Source organism: Sus scrofa, chromosome X (genome assembly GCF_054392235.1).
Source record: "Sus scrofa isolate SSC_HxYL_T2T_F1_AM1 chromosome X, Sscrofa_HxYL_maternal_Yorkshire_Landrace_v2.0, whole genome shotgun sequence".
In the NCBI taxonomy this organism is placed as follows: domain Eukaryota; kingdom Metazoa; phylum Chordata; class Mammalia; order Artiodactyla; family Suidae; genus Sus; species Sus scrofa.
The window spans coordinates 101846514-101865388 of record NC_139401.1 but is presented as its reverse complement, the minus strand read 5'-3'; the positions used below and the strand labels follow the sequence as shown (position 1 = coordinate 101865388).

The 18875-nt window shown below is 35.7% G+C and overlaps 1 protein-coding gene across 16 annotated transcripts in view; it reads left to right on the top strand.

The window, feature by feature from the left end:
* The window catches only part of DCX (doublecortin), a 327175-nt gene that overhangs the window by 687 nt on the left and 307613 nt on the right, over positions 1 to 18875 (top strand). For 12 of the 16 annotated variants that reach the window (XM_013986339.3, XM_013986337.3, XM_085008218.1 and 9 more), the window contains exon 2: positions 5897 to 5994. The gene's annotated coding sequence lies outside the window, so the exon portion shown is untranslated. Of the gene's footprint in view, positions 1 to 1869; positions 1929 to 5896; positions 5995 to 18875 lie in introns of all 16 variants that reach the window. The other 4 variants (XM_085008220.1, XM_085008228.1, XM_085008212.1 and 1 more) reach the window with 1 other exon arrangement.

Here is an 18875-nt window from a genome sequence, read left to right as displayed (position 1 = left end):
CATTGCTAAGATCATTGCCTGCTTTAGCTCATTCTAATGGTTTGTGTATTTCCTACTTAAAATCTCAGTTTAGCTAATATTTATGCTTTGCCCTGACTGGTTATACATGGAAGGGAAACTATGAGAAGAAATTCTTTTCAACACAGAGGATTGGTAGTGAGTTAGGCCTACAACATAGGCTAAAAAAAAGAACAAATTATTAGTCATATTTCTAATGGGACTGTTAAATCTTGCATTTTGACTAATTGTCTTTTTGAGGGGTGGTATACTGCTGCCTCTTTCTTGATACCAAATTTCATGAATTAATGAAACTACAGTTTCATAATAACAACATAGATCATGGTTAAATAATAAAGCAAACATAATCATATTTTCTGCCCCAAAATAAGAGGAATAAAGAATGTTTATTGGAATATAAAGACAAAAATACTCAGTAATTTAGAAAGACTGCATCTGATATCTTTTCCCATATCTGAAAGATGTAAATTAAAGGAGCACTGTTCTGATTAGCTCAGAGAAAATAAGCACATATATAAATTGAATATTCTTAAATTCCCAGAAAATAAGAAAACTGAATTTCTGATGAACCAAGCCCCCCCTAAAATTGAGCTTCCTTACCAATTTAATGATTTATCTCTCCTTCCCTGAAACTATTCCCTTGCTTGTCTCCTCTGATCTCAATTCCTTTCTTGTCCCCTCTGACCTCAATCCTGTTCTAGCTGAACCCTAATCAGCCAGAGTCAGACGACTAAAATTGCTATTGTTGATATCATCATTAAGGTAAAAACTCAGGTAGTTTCTCCAAGGCAAGATGAGCTCACAGGCCTCCGAGCCATAGACCACCTGGCCAGAGAATCCTAAACCAGAGACCTCTTGACTCCTGAAATCACGATAAAGGAATGTCACAAGACAATGATTAATTCCAGCTTCTTCTTCCCCTTTAAAACATCCCTAACTAAAAGACCAAGAAGGAGTGGATCTGAGACCTGTATTCCTCTCCTTTGCTTGGTGCCTTGCAAATGAACATTTACTTTGCTGCAAATACCCTCTGCCAGAGTTTGGCTTTCTATGCCTCAAGCAGAGGAGCCCCTGCTTAGTTACATTGATACATTTAAAGTGCTAGACTTTAATAAAACATCTTGCAGAAACATTTTAAGAACCCAAGATGACATAATTGATGGAAAATTCTGGCGATTAAGTCTTTTCTCTGTTTGGCAGTGTTAAATATAATACAAGCATGCACAATCATGTATCATTTTCCTAAACTTATACAGCCTTACTAGTTAAATAAATTAATGTTACTTCTAAAAAAAGGTTTTTTTAAGGCCACACCTGCAGCTTATGGACGTGCCCAGGCTAAGGGTCAAATCGGAGCTGCAGCTGCCGACCTTCACCACAGCCACAGCAACACCAAATTCAAACCTTGTCTGCAAGCTACACCACAGCTGGGGGCAATGCCAGATCCTTAACCCACTGAGTGAGGCCAGGGACTGAGGGCAGGAATCGAACTGGCATCTTCATGGATACTAGTCAGGTTCTTAACCCAATGAGCCACAATGGGAACTCCTAAAAATGTTTTTGATTATGAAAATGTAAATTTCTTTTAAAGTCATGTTGAATCAGCATTCTGACAAACTTTGTTTCAATAGTAACTATGTTTTATAGTAAGCCAGCTTGAAGATAATTTCCAAGATCTTTTAAGCACCTTTAAAAAGATTGTGTATTGGCATTTAATTGAGTTAATTAATGTGTAATTGTTGCACAGCTACTTTTTAAGTAAAATAGAATATTGAAACATTAGTTTAAGCATAATTATTTTTTAATCAATATAAATTTTTTTATTTTATGATTTTTATTTTTTCACTATAGTTTATTTACAGTGTTCTGCCAGTTTCTACTGTACAGCAGAGAGACCCAGTCATATATATGTATGTATATATTATTTTTCTCACATTATCCTCCATCATGTTCCATCATAAGTGTCTAGATATAATTCCCTGTGCTATACAGCAGGATCTCATTGCTTATCCACTCCAAATGCAATAGTTTACACCTATTAACCCTAGACTCCCAGTCCATCCCACTCCCTCCCCCTCCCCCTTGGCAACCACAAGTCTCTCCTCTAAGTCCATGAGTTTCTTTTCTGTGGAAAGTTTTATTTGTGCCATATATTAGAATCCAGATATAAGTGATATCATATGGTATTTGGCTTTCTGTTTCTGACTTAACTTCACTTAGTATGAAAGTCTCTAGTTCCATCCATGTTGCTGCAAATGGCATTATTTTGTTCTTTTTTATGGCTGAGTAGTATTCCATTGTGTATATATACCACATCTTAATCCATTCATCTATCGATGGACATTTAGGTTGTTTCCATGTCTTGGCTATTGTGAATAGTGCTGCAATGAACATATAGGTGAATGTATCTTTTTCAAGGAAAGTTTTATCTGGATATATGTCCAAGAGTGGGATGCTGGGTCCTATGGTAGTTCTATATTTAGTTTTCTGAGGAACCTCCATACCATTTTCCATGTGGTTGTACCAACTTACATTCACCTCAGCAATGTAGGAGAGTTCCCTTTTCTTCATACCCTCTCCAGTGTTTGTTATTTGTTGGCTTGTTAATGTTGGCTATTCTGACAGGTGTAAGGTGGTACCTCATAGTAGTTTTGATTTGCATTTCTCTAATAATTGGTGATATTGAGTATTTTTTCATGTGCCTATTGGCCATCTGTATATCTTTTTTGGAGAAATGTCTATTCAGGTCTTCTGCCCATTTTTCAATTGGGTTGGTTTTTTTGCTGTTGAGTTGTATAAGTTGTTTGTGTATTTTAGAGATTAAAACTAATCATAATTCTAAGTTTACATATTTTTACTCCTTATTTGAAATGCTATAGAGAAGCTATGTCTTGGAGTTGTGTAATGAATTTGTACATTTTTGCCACTTTAGCTAGTTATAAAAAGGATTTGTGTGGCTATGGAAAGTTTTGTCATGTATGTTCTTAAATTCTGCTAGTCTGTTAACATGCTTATATATGCAGGACAGTTCTCAATAATATCCAGACTGCACTTTTCTTTGAAAATAAAAATTAGTCACTTTAGTTTAAAGTTACAGTTAGTATGGGTGCCTGAAGGTCTTGAAGGAGTAATAGTGACAGAGAATTACAACAATGTATGTGCTTTAGTTTTTCAAGGGAAAAGAATAGTTTTTATTTTCTAAAGCAGCTTTTTTGTTTCCAGAACTCTTTATGCTCCTAAAACTTATTGAGACCCTTACAGAGATTTTATGTGGATTATAATGTTAGTTATAACTATTGATATTTACTATAGTAAAAACTAAAGATGAGAAAATTTAAAAATATTTATTGATTCTTTGGAAAGTAGCAATGATAAGTGTGATGCATGTTGACACAAATGACCTGTTTCTTATGAAATATAACTATATTTTTCAAAACAAAAATTTTCCTGAAAAATAGCATGTTTCACATTTTGGCCAATCTCTTTTACTATCTGGGCCTAATAGAAGAAAGCTGGGTCCTTGTATCTGCTCCAGCATTTAATCCATTGCATTATCACACATCACATAGCCTCTGAAAAACTCCATGAATTTGAGAGGATAAGAATCAAAAAAACACATTAATATCTTAATATTATTATGAAAAATATTTTGACCTCACAGGTCCTGTAAAAGAATATGAGAGAGTATTAAAAAAGACAAAACTTAGAAAAGTAAAATTTATTTGCCTTGGTTTTTAATACCTGAGCCCGAAGAGAAGATATAAAATATATTAAAATATTTAGAGTTCTCCACCAGTTTAGATGGATTTGCTTCCTTTATTTAGTAATTAATGCTTCCATCTAGGATATGAAAGATCATTCTTTCCTTTTGTGTAATCTGCCTAAATAGCAGAGATTCTTTGTCCTACAAGAATAATTTTCTATCGTTTAAGTTGCCTTTATTATGTACTTGATTATTTAAGAGGAAAATACCCATAGCACTTGTCTCTTCACTTAAAATAGTGTTCCACTGTATTTTTTTGTTGTTGTTGTCTTTTTAGGGCTGCACCTGCAGCATATGGAGGTTCCCAGGCTAGGGGTCTAATTGGAGCTAAGCTGCCAGCCTACACCACAGCTACAGCCACACCTGATCTGAGCTGCATCTGCGACCTACACCACAGCTCGTGGCAACACAGGATCCTTAACCCACCTAGCGAGGCCAGGGATCAAACCTGTGTCCTCATGGATACTAGTCAGATTCGTTTCTGCTGAGCCATGACGGGAACTCCCCATTGTATTTTTTTATATATGTAATGATTTTTATTTTCTTTCATTATAGCTGGTTTACAGTGTAGTGTCAAATTTCTACTGTACAGTATTGCCCGTTGTATTTTTTGATGCGTTATTTGTAGTTTGATTAAATAGGAAGGTAAACATTGTTTCTCTGCCACTCATGAGTCTAAGTGCACAAATCTCTTCTAACAACTCTTATTTTTGTCTTCCTAAAATCAGTTCCTAAATGTAGAACAAACGCAATTTTAAAATTTCTGGATATATTACATACCTAAAACTAAATCTTTTATACGTGAAAATCACTATGATTTCTCAGAGGGCCTCTGAAATCCCAAGGATTTGCTCCGTCACCTTATAAAAAAAGATAGTGGAAATAATTAGGCTTGTCTAATATTTTACTATAGTAAAGTTACATGGGAAAAGTTGTCAGGTCAGAAGGGACATTCAGGGTTTCCTAAATTAAGTTCATGTTGGTAAAATATCAATATAAACATTTCAGAAATTGCATGCTATAGGAAGTCCTTGGCAATTTGTCAGTGCCCTCCCTCCCAGACAAATGTGCCTTCCATAACACTGTTTTACCTTCAGGAATAACCCTTATCAAAACTCTTACAAAATAGATATACTATACTCCAATACAGAATTTGAATCATCTCTGTAACAATAGAATTGGCAATAGTAATAAATTAACCACAGCCATTAAATCTCTTAATGTTCTTCTTTTACTCTAATGCTTACCTGAAGATTCTACTTCAGGAAAAAATTTATATCTTTAACAAAGAATTACCATCTCAGAGCCTCAGGGAAAAGGACTATACCAAGAACTTCACATGCTTGCCACTTTAAAAATAGGCTTCTGAGCTGACATCACGTAGATAAATTTCAGACTGCACCACTGGACTGAGGCAAGATGTCTGGAACTCTTTTTAATCCAATGTAAGGCTCAGACTACTATAGAGTCAGATAACCAGGAAGGATGTACTAGATAATGTCAAGCTTTCAGTATGATATCCAGTAATCCTTTTTTTTCCCTTTTAAAAATTTTCACAGTTTTTCATGACGTATGAAACCCAGGTTTTCTGACATGCATTTTAGAAAAAATATCATACATACTTGCCCAGATAAAAATAAACATGGAGCTATTGCTGAGAAACTAAAGGAAATATGGAGAATAAGGTAGCATTAGTTGTCCTGATAATAAGGGTGGTTTCATATTGGTTTTATGTAACTAAGGATCTATTTTATTTTTATTTATTTATTTATTTTTTGGCTGTTTCTAGGGCCGCACCTGTGGCATATGGAGGTTCCCAGGCTAGGGATCTAATCGGAGCTGTAGCTGCCAGCCTACACCAGAGCCACGGCAACATGGGATCTGATCCATGTCTGCGACCTACACCACAGCTCACAGCAACACCGGATCCTTAACCCACTGAGCGAGGCCAGGGATCAGACCCGCAACCCCATGGTTCCTAGTCGGATTCGTTAACCACTGAGCCAGGATGGGAACTCCTATTTTATTTTTAAACAATTCAGAAGGAAATCGTGATAATACATGCCATACTAATTTATTCATGTTCTTTTTATATTTATTTTGTTTCTGCTCTAGCTATTTCCTCTGCCTCCCCATCAGTATGGTTAGCCAATCCTTCAAGATTCAGCAGAGGTTCAGTTTTCTTCAGGAAGCCCTTCTCTGACCCTTGTAAGGTATGTCCATTATGAGCAAATAAGGCTCTTTACTTACCTCTGTCATAATTATTGATGTTTAAATTACCTATACTTTTTTCTTCCTCTGAACTGTAAAACCCTAAAAGAGTAGATATCTAAGTCATCTCTGAATTCCTAGCATTTAGTGCTGTCCCTGGAACCTGCAAGATACTCAATAAATGTTTATTGAACTCAATAAATGATAAAAGATACTCAAATGTTTATTGAAGAGTTAAATTATTAGGTACCATGCTAGACACTATGGCGAATACAAAGATGAATAAAACATAGTGCCTTTTCTATGTCAACAGTAGGTGGTTTTGTTCATAGGCTGATTAGAGGTTTGTGGACTTTTAGAATTAAGAAGCCATCAAATCTATTCTTTTTATTTGATGGATGTGAAACATTTCAATAGATTGTGATTTTTTTTCTCAAGATTATAATAGCAGAGCTAGTAATAATAGCAGAGCTAAGAGTTGAATCCAACCCTCCAGATACTTGTCAAGGTATACTGTGCTGACTCATCCTTTAATGATGAGCCTACAGTAATGATATCTGTATTATATATACAGGAATATATTAAGGAATAACAGCACTATAACTTTAAAAGGCCGATAAGCCAGAAATGTTTCTTCTTAATCTTTTAAACATAGCACATTATAGAATCCTTAAGCTGCCTAACTATTGCGTTTAAATTTATTTCTTTTTCATCATTCATCAAAAGTTTCTGTATATCCTTTATTAATATATTAAATGACTTGTATCAAAGCTGAGAAGTTATGTGTTGTAAAACATTTGTTTTTAACCTCTACTTTGTGGATCCATTGTGTTTTTGAACAATTGCCAAAACCTAACTCTCCCTTTCCTCCTCCCCATTCCAAATTTTTTTTTTTCTTTTTGTCTTTTTGCTATTTCTTTGGGCCGCTCCCACGGCATATGGAGGTTCCCAGGCTAGGGGTCCAATCGGAGCTGTAGCCACTGGCCTACGCCAGAGCCACAGCATCGCGGGATCCGAGCCGCGTCTGCAACCTACAGCACAGCTCATGGCAACGCCGGATCATTAACCCACTGAGCAAGGGCAGGGACCGAACCCGCAACCTCATGGTTCCTAGTCGGATTCGTTAACCACTGCGCCACGACGGGAACTCCCCAAATATTACTGATGGTAATTGTCTTACTTTTAGGGACACAAAAATAATGATTTCTTGCCTACATTGGTCAAACTTAGGCTAAAATCATATTGTAATAGTCAGTTTTTGGAGAACCATAAAGAAAATGGTTTAATTTTTAAAAGTAGCAGAATATATGGCACTTTGGCGTAAGAATTATTTTCAGCTCAAGACATTTGAAAAGAAATGGATATGAGAGAAACTATGCTCTACTCTTATTTGCCTAAAAGTAGTTATAAGGGAATTCCTCTAGCCCAGTACTTCTGGAAGGACAGAAGTTAAACACCAGAGAAAACTCTACACCCTTATCAGCCTGCAGTCAGCAAGAGAGAAATCTGTATAACAAACTTTACTAACTAGACCTTAGGTTCCTTTGCCCATATATTTACCTTCTACCACTTTGCCACCCAAGAAACTCAAAGTCCTTTTATCTTGTCACTTCTCTGAGAACTCTTTTTTTTAGTTGAAGCTGCTATATGAGGTCAGATTCCACCCCTTTCAGTTACTCATCACTGAGTACATTGGGTGGGTGTCTGATGCACTTATTAATAAACTTCTGTTTGTTGTTCTCTTGTTAATCTGTCTTTTGTCAGTCTAATTTACAAGGCCCCAGCTGGAGATGTTTTCCTCCTCTACGGTTTATTAATAGATATTTTTATTTCAACCATGTTTTAAAAATTCAGACTAGGTTTCCTAGTTTCTTCAAGATCCTACTGAGTAAAATGAAGAACTTCATTTACCCAAGCGTATACAAGAGAGTGGATAAAATAAGATTCAAAAGGTTACAGAAGAAAATACGAAGGAGCAGAAACAATGAGTTCAAATAAATCACATCAAAGTCTTAGGCTTAGGTTAAAAAAAAACCCCACTATACAAGTATAAAATTGAGGTTTTAATTAACTGTAATGAATGAGAGTTGGCTGTACCACTGAATTATCATAGGCAAGGGAAAAAAACTAATTTTTATAGAGCACTTCTAATGTGCCAAACAATGTGGTAGACGAATTATAAGCCTGATCTCTTTTTATCAGACTTAAATTGTAAGAATTTTACAAATCCCATCTGTACATGAAATTGCTGCTTAGAAAAAAAGTTACAAATCATATCAAAGCTACAATATTACTCTATAATATAAATAATTAAAATGAACCTTTGTGGTTTTTACTTCACATTCCTTCCTAGGCTACAAAGACAAAGATCAAAAACTATGAAATGCTTTCTTTATGTAAAATCCAATTGAGTATGGAACAAGTCACCTAAAGGAAGCATTTAATTCTATTATTGTGGCTATAAGACTGTTGTAGATCCTATTATCAAGTATTTTTGGAAGAAGGAAAAGACATTTATGGGATCCTGATTATATGAGTAGGTGCCTCCTGTACGGATTAGTGATGTGGTTAATTAACCCCCTGTTGTATAAAATTATCATAATCAGCTTAACTACAAATGATAAAATATTTGAGTAAAGGAAACTATACTGGATAAAACATAATTCCAGACAATGCTTAGAATCAGTTGTATGATAGAGGGCTAGTGCTTAGATTATACAAAAGATGTTAAGACTTGGATTTTTTTGTTTGTTTGTTTGTTTTCTAATTTATTTTATTGAAGTATAGTTGACTTACAATTATCCTTGTGTTAGTTTCTGCTATTCAGCAAAGTGACTCATATATATATTATATATATATTCTTTTTCATATTATTTTCCATTTATGGTTTATTACTGGATATTGACAATAGTTCCCTGTGCTATACAGTAGGACCGTTGTGTTTATTCTATATATAATAGTTTGCATCTGCTAATCCCAAACTCCCAATCCATCCCTCCCGCACACCCCTCCCCCTTGGCAACCAAGTCTGTTCTCTATGCCTCTGAGTCTGTTTCTGTTTTGTAAGTAAATTCATTTGTGTCATATTTTAGATTCCACATATAAGTCATATAATATGGTATTTATCTTTCTCTTTCTGACGTATCTTACTTAATATAATTTCTAGGACTATCCGTGTTGCTGCATATGGCATTATTTCATTCTTTTTTATGCCTGATTAGTATTCCAGTGTATGTGTGTGTGTGTTTGTGTATATATTCTCATATCTTTACCCATTCACCTGTTGATGGACATTTAGGTTGTTTACATGTCTTGGTTATCATAAATAGTGCTGCCGCTATGAACATGGGGGTGCATGTATCTTTTCAAATTATAGTTTTGTTCCAGATATATGCCCAGGGGTGGCATTGGTGGATCATAGGGCAACTCTACTGTTTTTTGATGATCCTCCATATTGTTCTCCATAGCTGCTGCATCAGCTTACATTCCCATCAACAGTATCGTTTCTTTTTCTCCACACCCTCTCCAGCATTTATTGTTTGTGAATTTTTTTTTTTTTTTTGCTTTTTAGGGCCGCACTTGAGGCATATGGAAGTTCCCAGGCTAGGGGGTTGAATCGGAGCTACAGCTGCCAGCCTATACCACAGCCACAGCAATGCCAGCTCCGAGCCACATGTGCTACCTACACCACAGCTCATGGCAACACTGGATACTCAACCCACTGAGTGAGGCCAGGGATTGAACCTGCGTCCTCATGGATGCTCGTCAGATTCATTCTGCTGAGCCACTATGGGAACTCCTGTTTGTGAACTTTTCAATGATGGCCATTCTGACTGGTGTGAGATGGTACCTCACTGTAGTTTTGATTTGCATTTGTCTAATAATTAGCAATGTTGAGCATCTTTTCATGGCTATTCACCATCTGTACAAGACTTGAATGCCTTTCAAAAACTCAAGTTTTCAAAAAGGTCAGAATTGTTTTATTTTGTTTTACTTAATTCTCTTTAATTTTTGCTAACTTTAGCAAAAACTACAGAATATCACATGGCATTTTTTTAATAAATATCAGAGTCATGGATAGATCACTTAGTAAAAACAAATTCATTCAAAATATTCATTGAGTATTACTATGTACACATCCCTCTGCTACACACAGATACACTAGACATTTTAGAGTCTAGTGAAAACACACAAACATGTATGCAAATATGTTTTAACAAATTGTGATAAAGTGCAATAAAAAACTGAGCAATGCAAGGGAGAATAATAGGAAGGGTGAGGTGGGGTGGGGACCTACTTTAGACTCAATAGTCAGAGAAGGTTTCTCTGCAGAAGTGAATTTAAGCTAAGGTATCAACCAGGAGAAGACTGAGGGAATAGCCTTCTAAGCAAAGTGACCAAACTGTGGGCAGGTCATCGAGAAAGATGCTTTGCTTGTTTGAACAGAGAAATGAAAAAGGACAGTGTAAGTAGAGCATAACAAGCTCCAGTAAACACAGACACACAGACACATACACACACAAACAACAGGAAACAAACAAAAAAATACCCTCGTATTATTGGGCTGTATTAAAAATATATTTGGTAGGTGCTCTCATCCCTACAACAACCCAGTACTATCCCTATAGTATCATTTCCCTCACTTCTTTTCCTTACAGCTGAGGAATGAGTCTTTGAAACAAAGTTACAAAGGAAAAATAAAAATAGCCGAGATAGGATTTTAATCCAGATCCAACTCCAAAGCCCATATTCTTTGTTTACCTATTCTCCTTTATGATCAATACACAAAATGTAGTTGAAAGATGGCTGGCTAATGGCCATGAGGGAGAATTCAGTTAACTAACTAGCCTATGTGTAAAAATGGAGCAAGTAACTATGGTTTCATAGCACATTGTTTTCAGAGACTGTCATGCCTTCTAAGGGGTAGATGTCATGTTTCAGTACATAGGAAATTACATTTGGAGAGCTCCATCAGGGAAAAGAAAGAGAGAAGGGTAAAACTAGAAAAGTTGGGTGGTGATACCTTAATCAACAGTCATTTTGTATTAGAGTAAGTTAGAGGGGGAACCATTTATGCTTCTGGCATGTATCTGCCTTTGAATCCCCATGGTAAAGCTGTTAGGTAAAGATTAATATCAGAAGTCACTTTAACTTTTAAAACAGAACCCATGCGATGTCATAGATTTTACTTTTAGACATTTTTGATGTTAACACAACAAAATTTTGTTTAGCAAGAACTTGCTAAATAAAAAGTCACTTTTATTACCTTTTGAGTTGGCTTTTTTTCCTTGATTAGCCTAGTTAAAGATTTGTAACTTTTGTTTATCTTTTCAAAAAACCAACTCTTAGGTTCATTGATTTTTTTTTTATATTATCATTCTAGTCTCTATTTTATTTACTCATGCCCTAATTTTATTATTTCCTTACTTCTACTAACTTTGGGCTAAGTTTGTTCTTCTTTTTCTAATTTACTTGAGGTATAAAGTTAGGGTGTATACTTGAGAGCTTTCTTTTTTCTTAATGTAGGCATTTATTGTTTTAAACTTTCCTCTTAGAACTGCTTTTGCTACATCCCATAAATTTTGGTATGTTGTGGCTTTGTTTTTGTTTGTCTGAAGATACTTTCTGATTTCCCCTCTGATTCATTGGTTGTTCATGAGAATGTTATTTAATATCCTCTTATTTGTGAATATTTTGGCTATATTCCTGTTGTTGATTTCTCATTTTATACCTTAGTGATTGCAAAAGATACTTGATAAGATTTTAGTCTTCTTAAATTTGCTAAGGCTTGCTTTGTGGCCCAACACATGATGTATCCTGAAGAATGTTCCATGTGTGCCTGAGAAGAATGTGTCTTCTGGTACTGTTGGGGAGAATGTTTTGTGTATGTCTATTAGGTCCATTTGGTCTGTAGTGTTATTCAGGTCCACTCTTCCGTTATTAATTTCCTGTCTAGATGATCTAGGCAGTGTTGGAAGTGGAGCATTTAAGTCCCCTACTATTGTATTGGTATTTTGGAACTGACCCGTATATCACTATATAATGACCTTCTTGTAGCTTGTGATGGACTTGGACTGAAAGTCTATTTTATCTGCTATAAGTATAGCCACCCCTGCTCTCTTTTGCTTACTATTTGCATGGAATACCCTTTTCCATCCCACATTTTTCACCTTTTAAATCTGAAGTTTTTGTATACTTGCTTTCCTGGTATTTTTTCCTCATATTTAAGTTATAAAAAACAGACATCCATTAAGTGCAAATCACAAAATGGATACTTAATCAATCTTAAAAGAAACCAGATGTTTTCTAAAAGTGGCAGCTTTTGCCCACCTAGAAAAGGATTACTCTGCTTATACCTATAAATGTTGTTAGCTTTTAGTTAGAGAAAATCCACCAGATGGCAACCTCATCTGCATGTGAAACGTGATGTGCAATCCTCTGCAACCCATTATAGGTCCCTGGAGCCAAATGCTCCCTGATTAATGGCTGATGTCTATACCGATCCTAGTAGATGGATACTAGGTAGTCACTTGGCAGTGATTGTAGGAAGGTGGGGGATGTGCAAAGTTGAAATTTATTTAGTATCAAGTATGAAATATATTTTAGTAACATTCTTATAAAATGAATATTGAAAAGGGAAATAATAGTATCTATTTCCATGTTGCCCTCTACACATGTTTCTTATTTGAAGCTAAAGGGAAACATTCATTTCTCCAGTGTATAGAGCTGCAGACAGTATTATCTCCCCATGAATCATAAGTTATTCTAGTTGGATCCTTGTACCTAATGGCAATCTGATAGCTAGCTGGTTTATTGCTTGAAATGCAAACTATCTTCTTTATTTCTAAACCTGATAGTATGCAGAGAGTACTGCTGGGGATATTTAACATGTCCCTTATTGTTTTCTGTTTATAAACAACTTGCCCTGAGGTACTAATTAGGTGGAAGATATTGCTTATACTTAGCAAATACTGTTGTGTTTTTCCATGCAAATATAGCTGTGGTCAAGGCAAAAGCCATTGATGTGTTGATTAGGAGAGATGCAAATTTCTGAAAATATCTATGATAGTAGAAGTTCCAGAAAAAGAAAAAAAAAAAAGGATTCGTTGAAAATTTTATTCCTGAATAGCTAGAATTCTAATTGTATCTTAAATTTAAGTAATAAATTTATTTCTAAAGTGGAGTATTTCACCTATGTTAAAATGCAGCTGTTTAAGACATTTGTTAGAATTATATATCTATAATACCTAATAGACTGCCTTTTCCTATGACTCTAATTGACTTTATTTTGCATCTGTATATTTCTCAAAATCCATGTTTGAAAAATATGTTTTTTTCCAGTGTCCTGTGTATTTTAAACATTATTGGGGTTTATTTTACATATCATATAATTCACCCATTTCAAGTACAATTCAATGATTTTTAGCAAATTTAGGTCTCCTGAGTATTTTTTAAATGATATAGATGTACCTAGATCCTGTTCCTCATTACATGATAAATACTGAGCATTTTGGCAACTCATCTATCCTTGGCTTCTAACATGCCTAGTTTTAGATGTTGTTTACATGTAATGGTCAAAAAATCTGACTCTTATATGTTTGAAATTGTGTTAGTGTCAGTGTCTCAGTGCCTCATCTTCTAGCTTGAGGAAGACACACTCACATTACATTACAGAGTTGGAATTTTGGCTTCATTGTCATGTAATACTAACAAATCTAGCCTTCAGTACTACCCAGACCATTGGAGCTAGTGAATATTATTTTAATTTAACACATGTGCAGTACTGACAGTACATTAAAGCATTTTAGAACACATGACAGACTGTTTTTGCTTTTGAAGGATTTACGAAATAATTGGAAAATTGATCTGGGTGTACAAAGCCCTTCAGAAAGATCATTAGACTCCTTTCATACTCTCCTTTCTCTCTTTCTTTCCTAATTTCTCTTCCTCATCCCCCAAACATATCACCTTGCATTTGCCTTTTCTGCCATCTAGATTTGCTCACATGGCTCCAAGTTCAAATCACATCAGCAAAATGTACACCAAAACTGATGTACATTTTCTATTAAATTGGTCCCCTTCTTCATCTTTGTATGAAAGGTTGTATTGTAAAACAGAAGAAAAATATCCAGGTCAGTATGACCATTGATAGTTATCAGGGACTCGTGTCTCCCTCAGTTGGAAGAGTTTCTTTGACCTTGAGAAGGAAATCTACCTGTATTTGAGCAAATAAATTCCTGAGTTTAGTTTATTTATGTCTTATGTACCTAGCAACCAAAAAGTTGAACAAATTGTCAAAAACAACAATTTCAACACTCTGGAAATTGATCCAAGGATATAATAAACTGAGAAATTCTGAACTTTGGGTAAGAACAGAGCAAGTCTATGGTGTACTTACTTAAGTGTGATGGTTAGTTTTCTGTGTCAACTTGATTGCACTAAAGGGTATACAGATAGCTGATAAAACATTTCTGAATGTATCTGTGAGGGTGTTTCTGGGAGAGATTAGCATTAGAATCAGTAGAATGAGTAAAGAAGATCTACTCCACCAGTATGCGTGAACACCATCTAATCCACTGAGAGCCCAAAAAGCGGAGTAAGGGCAAATTTGCACAGCTTGAGTCCCATCTTCTCCTGCCCTCCGATATTGATGCTTCTGGTTCTTGGACCTAAGACTCAGACTGGAACTTATTCCATTGGTTCCCTTTGTCCCTGGTGGTTCAACCAAAGTGAGGCAGACTGTAATATAAAAACTAGCAGCTTTGCTGCTGCTGCTGCTGCTGCTACTGCTACTGCTGCTGCTGTTGCTGCTGCTACTGCTGCTGCTGCTGCTGTTGCTGCTGCTGCTGTTGCTGTGGAAAGGAACTCACTTAATTTAGAACATTGTCAGATCTCAGTGGGAAGCAGATAAGAAGGACTGCTAGCTTAAGGTTGCAGGACTGTTTGGGGCAGGCAGTGGACCAGCAACTGGCAGGGGATGTAACAATGAATTCCAGGAAGGGAGACAGCCATAGTGGACTTGACAGGTAATCCACATATCCTGTGTACATACTCACACATCCCTGACCTACATGCCTATGAGAAGCAAGAGAGTCCAGCAGAAAGTAAAAGCTGGAACAGATTTCAAGGCAATTTGAAGTTTGCATGTGTTCCCCAGACCATACACAGATTTGTCAGCAGATGTTAAACATCTTCTGGTTGAAGGTGTTTGAGCAAAACCTTAACATTAAGCTATGCAGATACAGGAGCAACCCTGAGGAAGCTAGTCTTTAAAAATAAAAGCAAGGGGGAAAAATCTTAGCAGAGCTATCAGCAGCCACACATTGTAGTGGAGACAGAGATCATAAACTTAGTTTAGGCAAGTTAGTAAACAACCAAGAAAATAATGACAGCAACCATCAGGAGGCAAAATTAGAATTCAGAGTTGTTATGACATACAGCTGACCCTTGATCGCAGTGAAGACATTACCATAAGACTCCTTCATTGATATCATACCACTCTCCTCTCCTTCTACCCCTAATACCTGGCAACCATGAATCTCTTCTCCATCTATGTAATTATGTTATTTCATGAATGTTACAAAAGCTCAGTATATGAGCTTTTTTGCCTTTTTTTTTCACTTAGATAATGCCCTTGAGATCCATCCAAGTTTTTACAGGTATCAATAACTTTTTTTTTAAACTGCTGTACAATAGTTTAACCATGCATCCATTGAAAGGCACATGGGTAGTTTCCAGGTTTTGACTATTAACAAATAAAACTGCTATGAACATTCACGTACAAGTTCCTGCATGAAAATAAATCTTCATTTCTCTGGGATGAATATCAAGAGTACAATTGCTGGATCATATATTAAGTCCATTTTTAGATTTGAGAGGGACTGCCAAACTGTTTTCCATAGTATCTGTACTGTTTTACATTCCTACCAGCAATGTATAAGTGATCTAGCTTCTCTATATCCTTACCAACATTTGATGTTATTACTGTGTTTTGTTTTAGCCTTTCTGATAAGTGTGTAGTGATATCTCATTGTACTTTTAATTCACATTTCTCTAATGACTGATGATATTGAACATCTTTTCATGTGTTTATTTGCCGTATGTATATCCTTTTGGGTGAAATGTCTGTGCACGCCATTTGTCCGCTTTCTAGTTGGATTGTTTATTGTAGTGCTCAGTTTTGAGAGATCTTTATATACTTTAGATGCAAGATCTATATATATCTTGAGTATGTAATTGCACATATTTTCCCTCAGACTGGAATTTGTCTTTTCTTCTCTTAAATAGAATCTTTCACAAAGCAAAAGCTTTTCGTTTTGATGAGGTCCAATTTATCAGTTTTTCATTTTATCAGTTGTGCCATTTGATGTCAAGTCTAAGAACTTTGCCTAATCCCACCTAAGCCTCAAAGATTTTTCCCCATGTTCTTTTCTATAAGTTTTATAGTTTTATATTTTGCATTTATGCCCATTATCTATCTGAGTTAATTTTCATATAAAGTTTAGGTCAAGGTTCTTTTTTTTTTTTTTTTTTTGCCAATGGCTATCCAGTTTCTCCAGCATCATTTATTGAAAAGGCTATTCTTCCTCCATTGAATTGCTTCTGTTCCTTTGTCAAAAATTATTGGATGTATCTGTGGGGATCCATTCCTATGTACTGTATTCTGTTCCATTGATCTATGTGTCTCTCTCTGCAGTTTATCGTTTTAATAGAAATAAAGTCAAGTTATAGTTTTTCCTTACTATAATTTTGCCAGTAAAATTTCACACTCTTTTTTCTTATGAAAAAAAAGCCCATCATAACTGGAGCAAACCTTGGCAAAATTTTAACACATTTTACTTGCTTCTTTTTAGATTAAGATAAACCAAGGCAAAAGAAAATTCCCTTTCTGAAAATCTTCTACAATGTCATCTATCGCTGTTCCCTTTTATTTCAGAAAGACTGAAATAATCAGATGCTTTAAAGAAAAACTAATCTCTTTTTACCTTGATTTAAAAAAGAATCACAGGAGTTCCCATCATGGTGCAGAGGAAACGAAACTGACTAGGAACCATGAGGTTGCGCTTTTGATCCCTGGCCTCACTCAGTGGGTCAGAGATAGGGGTTGCCATGAGCTGTGGTATAGGTCGCAGACGCAGCTCAGATCTGGCATTGCTGTGGCTCTGGCGCAGGCCGGTGGCTACAGCTCTGATTAGACCCCTAGCCTTGTCTGGGAACCTCCATATGCCGTGGGTGCGGTGCTAAAAAGACAAAAAGACAGGAAAAAAAAAAAAAGAACCACAAACTGTAAACCAAGTATAATGGAAAAAATAAAAATCATTTAAAAAATAAAAATAAAAAAATAAAAAACCCTACAGGCATTACCTTATATACCCAGGTTTATTTCTCTGTTACTGTCGTTACTAGTATATTTATATTAATTATAACTTCAAAAAAAGTAACTAACTTCCATTTCACAGAAAAAAACTGAGGTAAGGAATTGAGAACTGTTGTACACAAAAATGAAGCAGAATAGCAAAATTTATGAGTACATAACTTTCTACAGCTCTGCATATCTCTTTTACATCTTAAAGTGTCAAAAATTGGAGTTCCCATTCACGGCTCAGTGGTTAACAAATCCAACTAGGATCCATGAGGTTGCGTGTTCGATCCCTGGCCTCACTCAGTGGGTGAAGGGTCCGGTGTTGCTGTGAGCTGTGGTATAGGTTGAAGACGCGGCTCAGATCTGGCATTGCCGTGGCTCTGGTGTAGGCTGGTGGCTACAGCTCTGATTCGACCCCTAGCCTGGGAACCTCCATATGCCATGAGTGTGGCCCCAGAAAAGACGAAAAGCCAAAAAAAAAAAAAAGTGTCAAAAATTAACATATCATTAACGTGGCCAAAGGCATATCTATTCTGTCGCATATAAAAAATAAGCAAATGTGGGAGTTCCTGCTGTAGCACAACTGGATTGGCAGCATCTTTGCAGCACCAGGGTTCGGGTTCCATCCCCTGCCCTACATAGTGAGTCAAAGGATCCAGGATCCAGGATTGCTGCAGCTGTGGCATAGTTTGCAGCTGCAACTAAGATCTGATACCTGACCTGGGAACTCCATGTGCTGTGGGGGCCACCAAAAAAGAGAGAAAAAGAGCAAATGTGGACTTCCCTTGTAGTACAGTTGGTTAAGGATCTGGAGTTGTCACTGCAGCAGTGCTGGTTGTTACTGTGGTACAGGTTCGATCCCTGGCCCAGGAACTTCGACACATGCCATGGGCACAGCCGGAAAAAATAAGCAAATGTATGGTAGTTTGAAATTAGGCTTGGTAATCATTTTTTTGGTATTCCATTTCACTCAGAAATTATCTAACAGTCAAAGATTATTCATTAATTAGCTTAGTTTGATAATAATCCAAGTGTTGAATGTAGCTAAAAATCTTGAAAATTATGTTCTAGCGACAAAACACAATTGCAGTTTATGTAAAAAGTTTGCCCAAATAATGATGAAATTTAGTACAAGACAAATTTACATTTTTTCAATCTTAAAAATTATATAAAAATTATATTAACTTATTTGGTAAGTAAATTAAAATAAGGAGTTTAAGAAATTCACAGTAAGTAGTCTTTTCCTAAGACAAAATTTTATAAAAATAAAATGTATATTTTATTACACTTAATATACATTTGAGAAAGAGATGTAGAGCTAAAACTTAAACTATCAAACAAATCTAAACTGTCCAAGGATTCTTAATTATGTAAACATAAATTCTCAAAATGTTTCTGAGTTAGCTATTTCTGTAAGGTTTTTATAAATATATAGCCATTTAACATATTAGAAGTTCATTTAAAATTTTGTCATTTATAGGAATATTAGATTTATATGTCCTTATATATTTATAAATAAAT